The sequence below is a fragment of the Temnothorax nylanderi genome, unplaced genomic scaffold (genome assembly GCF_030848795.1).
Source record: "Temnothorax nylanderi isolate EJ_2023f unplaced genomic scaffold, tnyl_v1.0 TNYL_tig0671_pilon, whole genome shotgun sequence".
In the NCBI taxonomy this organism is placed as follows: domain Eukaryota; kingdom Metazoa; phylum Arthropoda; class Insecta; order Hymenoptera; family Formicidae; genus Temnothorax; species Temnothorax nylanderi.
The window spans coordinates 57,038-62,270 of NW_027249733.1; positions in this window are offsets into that span (position 1 = coordinate 57,038).

Sequence of the window (5,233 nt, forward strand, 5' to 3'; positions counted from 1 at the left end):
AAGCTGTGCTTTAATTGTCTCGGCAACCATTTGGTGGCACGGTGTCAGTCCACCAGGAACTGCATGACGTGTAATTCGCGTCACCACTCGATGCTCCACGACGCATACGTCTCCGAGCCGCAACCCGCCGCTGAAGTCAGCGCGCTTTCCGCCGTCGGAAAGGCCGACGACCGCAAAGCGATCCTCCTCGCGACCGCGCGCGTGATCGTTGCCGACCGTCACGGAAATCCACACGAGGTTCGAGCTCTCATCGACCAAGGCTCCGAAGTGTCGATCGTGTCGGAGTCCCTGGTGCAGCGGCTGCGCCTGCCGCGATCGCGCACCCGAATGTCGATCCTCGGCATCGGCGGCTCACAATCCGGATCCACTCGGGGCAAAGTGTCGTTGAGTCTCACGTCTTCGACCACCGGAGCCGCGCTCACCGCCGTCGCGTTCGTGCTTCCGCGTCTCTCCCTGTACCAGGGCTCCGCGATCACGTGCAGCACCACGTGGCCTCATCTGCAGGAACTTCCGCTAGCCGATTCTCGTTTCGCCGACAACGATCCAGTCGAGCTGCTTCTAGGCGCTGAGGTGTGCTCGACCATCCTGGAGGATGGTCTCCGCCGAGGCAAACCGCAAACGCCGATCGCGCAGAAAACCATCCTGGGATGGATTCTGTCAGGGGGCTGCGGCGCGACCACCCTCCTTGGTCACCGCAGCTCACGCCAAGCTCACTCCGCTTTCGTCACGCTCACTCCCGAGGAAGAGGAGTGCGAGCGACACTCCGTGCACACCCACGAGCGCACATCCGCTGGCCGGTACGTCGTCCGACGGCCGGTCTCATCACCGCCGAAGTACCTCGCCGAAACCCGCAAGCCCGTTGACGATGTCGTGCCCGGAGAAGACCCGGTCGACGACGCGATCGCCGTACAACCCGACCTGCGCGAACCCTGCACGGCGGGCGGGCTCCCACGTGAACTGTCCGCGGCCGCTTTGGTCACCAACTTAACGCGACACGCTCGCAACACTTTGAGCCTGTCCACAGCTCCAATCCTCTGGACCACAGGGTCACGCATCCCGGCGGAAGACAGGCGTCGTTCAATCCGCCGTCGGGAAGATCGAACCGGAGACCGACACCCTCCCTCGAGGCTCCTCGCTACACCGTCCTCTACGCTACACCGCGCGGTGTCTGCGATGGCGACGCACCACCTGCCGCACCGACGATCACTGTCCGGGCGATCCGGCGCGGACACTCACACCGGCAGAACAAGACCAGGCACTCAATCCACTACTTGGAGGAGATCAATGCCATCACGGCCGACCGCACTGTGTCACACCTGGGCGGCGTCCTGGGACCACCGACACCACCACCACCGTTGAGGATACGTGAGCCACAGAAAACCACCCGGTTTCTCGCGTATCTTTTCTCGCGTTATTACTGTCCGCTTTCTCGCGCGTTTATCGCTGTTCATCTTCGTACGTATATTTCTGTTCGTCTTTTCGCGACATTACTCACTTATCGCGTTTCACGTCGTGTCGATTCGCATTTATCGACTTACCGGTTGCACTTTGTCAGGTGCGTAGCCAACGCTTAATTGCTCATGGCCCTCTGCCACCACGGCCTGCGATCACGGTGCACTAAAATGTTCACTCCACCGATCACTGTACCCACGCGTCACACAGTAATTCACTCGCGTACTTACTCGCGTTTTCGCTGCTTACGATGCGCCCGAAATCACGCTCGCGGCGAAACACGTGATCAGTGCATGCTCCGCGCGTCGTCGCGCAGCGCCGTCGTGCCGTCGCTCGCGCGCGCCGCGATCCATCGCGCCCATCGATGATAATCAATGCAGTTACCGCGACACCTGATAGGCTTCCGTTTCCTGTCCGTCTCGTCACGTAAGGCCTAGGCGGGCGGGAATGTTTGAGATCACGAGTGCATCGTAGCGTGCATCGGTCTCGTCAAATGAAAGGGCACAATGCGCGTGCCTTCTCTGTACTATAAGTTCATCGTTTCAATAAAAATCCTAATCCAAATATGTAAGTTCTGAATACTTTGCATTATAACGTGGGCTTCCCTAAAGGCATTTCGCAATCAATACCTTTCAAGACGTTTCCAAAACGCTGTTTTCATGTCCTTGCGCGATGGAGAAACCCACGCTATAAACAGTCACCGGTGTGACAAACAACAACATTGCTAACGGCCGGTTAGCAATGTTTCGTCTCGCGTCGACGCGATGCGGTGACGTAGGCCGCCGATTGCCAATCAGGCGCGACTCAATGCGTGTCATAGCCCTGTGCCGCCAATCACAAGGGAAAATCGGAGGTCACCGACAACGCTTCGAAACAATTGGTTATTGCGAGAAGAAGCTCCCGTATAAAAGAGCTTGCTTCGTCGCGCACCGGGCTCTTTGTCGAAAGTCCATCGCCCAGAATCTCCACTCGCTAAACCGCTTAACTACGCTAGCTAACACCGCCGTATACACCGCTTTGAGTTCGCTCTTCGCTATCGCGCTTCGCGAACACGCTTTCACCACCGCTGCATGCCGTACTAACATCTGTGCGCGCGTTTACGGCTTCTTGCTTTGCTAAAAGTAAAGGAACACTGTATCCATTGTACATATTGAGACTTTATTGTAATATACTTATTTTATTGGACTTATACGTATTTGATTTGTGTGAACCGCTTTCCTCGTGGTCGTCTTCCTCGCGCCATTAAACGCGCATCCGCGTGCTCTCGAACAATGACACATAATTTACTGCCATCTGATTGGTAGTAAAGTATGCATGTGCTTTATAATTTTCACACTACTGTGTCTCTTTATTTTATATACTATTATATATATTAAAATAATTTATTTTTTAGATATCGCTGGATTTAGCGAATAGATTAAATTCGATAGACACGTTAGAAGAATTTATGCAGCTTCTTCACGGTTTTAACAGCGAGCGAAAAGGGTATCGCGTTTACCAGTAAGTATAATTTGCTACTGCGTTATCTTTATTACGTGCTAAGTGCAAATGCAAATAATGCAATGGCAAATGATAATCTTAAGGAAAACCTCCCAGATAGCAATGCCTGATGATCAGATTTCATCACGTCATGATCTTCTGATATTGACCGAAATGTGATGTATGTCTTGTGATCATATTGTGATGATACTGTAACGAACAGCGCGTAATATTGTCGCTTGTTCGTTTCGCGAGCGCACATACCGTTGATAATGTCGACATCATTGAAGAATAATAAACAAAATGTACATTAATGATAGTATAAGGTATCGCATTATAGTTAAAGTATTATAATATAGGTCATAAGTATAAATATATATATATATATATATTATAGATATTATAAGTATCGCACTATAGTTGAAGAATAATATAATGGAAGGAACGCGGAAATAACTAAACAGCATATATTTTGATTAGTTCGTTTATTAAGCGTGCTACATCCATCGAATGTACCGGCACACGTCGCTCTCGGAAAATCACGCGATTTTCGCGTGACGCTCTCACGTATCCGCGTGGACCCTAGTCCCTTACCCCGGGACCCCACCAAACTGGGGGTATGAATACAGGCCCCGCGGGCCGGATACTTCTGTTCTGTTTCGACTTTTCGGGTTTCACATTCGGTTCCGACATTATCTGAGAGCAACGTGAGCTGAGTTCGAACTTAGCCGCGAGCGCGTTCACTGTGATCGAACTTAGCCGCGAGCGCGTTTCTTGAGATCGAACTTAGCCGCGAGCGCGTTTTCTGAAATCGAACTTAGCCGCGAGCGCGTTCACTGTGATCGAACTTAGCCGCGAGCGCGTTTCTTGAGATCGAACTTAGCCGCTAGCGCGTTTTCTGAAATCGAACTTAGCCGCGAGCGCGTTTACTGTGATCGAACTTAGCCGCGAGCGCGTATCTTACGATCGAACTTGCAGCACGCACCGTTGTCGATGTGACCGCGATCCTACCTGTAAAAAGAAATCAAAGTGTGTTTTACAATAAACTGGTTGCAACGTATTAGCCAATAATTTCATTCTACTTACCTCCTGACTTTAAACCCGGCTCTTCCAGTCGATGCGCGCCTCCCTTAGGGCGTTCTCGATAGATCCTCGAGCCGATGCGCGCCTCTCCCAGAGCGTTCTCGCGAAGTCCTTACTCAGATGCGCGCCTTCCCCAGGGCGTTCTCTGATTTCCGCTGCTTTTCCTCGTTCCTGCTATTATAAAATAAAATTTGATTAAGGAATATCGACATATCGAGCATTTAATTACCCGTTACCCCTAAGGACTACACACACATTTACACACGGCCACAAGGACATACGCACACAGGATTGCGTAGGATATAAGCAAGGAGAAGGGCGACATACACACTTTAACCGGAATCAGAATAATAATAAGAAATAATCATAAGGTAAGTCGATCGTCACCAATGGTACGCTCGAGGCGGTCCGGACAGGCCCACCAGTTGAAAAGGCTTCGGCGCGCCTATCATACGGCCGGGGAATTCGATCCCAGCATATTTCATGACTTTCCCTCACACTCGGTAACACCCGAGTCTCACGCCAATGTTCACGACAGCTCCAAATCGCAACCACCGTCTCCGGGTGCCAAGCAATATCCGAAACCTAGAATCACTCGAGTAGAAACATTAACGCAGAAAATTCGACTCATCCTCCGCGAGTGTAGCGCGACACGAAACGCCAACGAAATTGAAGCTACAGACTCCTACTTACCTGCGAGTTCCGCCTAAGAATTCCCATCGGTTTACACATTTCGGTGCACTCAAAACCACTCTGACGTCCCTATTTCACCCCGGACGTGACAATACACATCATGAGTACAAGTTAACATGTATATGAGGAAATATATGAGCTCAGATATTGACGTTACTTAGCCAACTCATGATAATCACATGCTGACCCTGGTGGAAATAATTTTACAACAATTACCGCGAGCGCTAGTACCGCACGCTGCCGCGACGCGGCTATACCACGCGTCACTTTCTTGTAATCAAAAATCATCACGCGCTAGTATAAGAGGCGAGCTTGTGAGAAGCCTAATTATACAATGTTCTTCAATATATTGGTATATCGATCACGTCCCAATGTCGCATAATCACATATTAAATTCTTAAATACATTTGCACACATCTCCACAAACTGTTAATTTTTCTACGATAACCGTAATATATAATTGTAATGCATTTGATTGTAGCTGTATTTAAGAATTTAATATGTGATTATGCGACATTGGAACGTG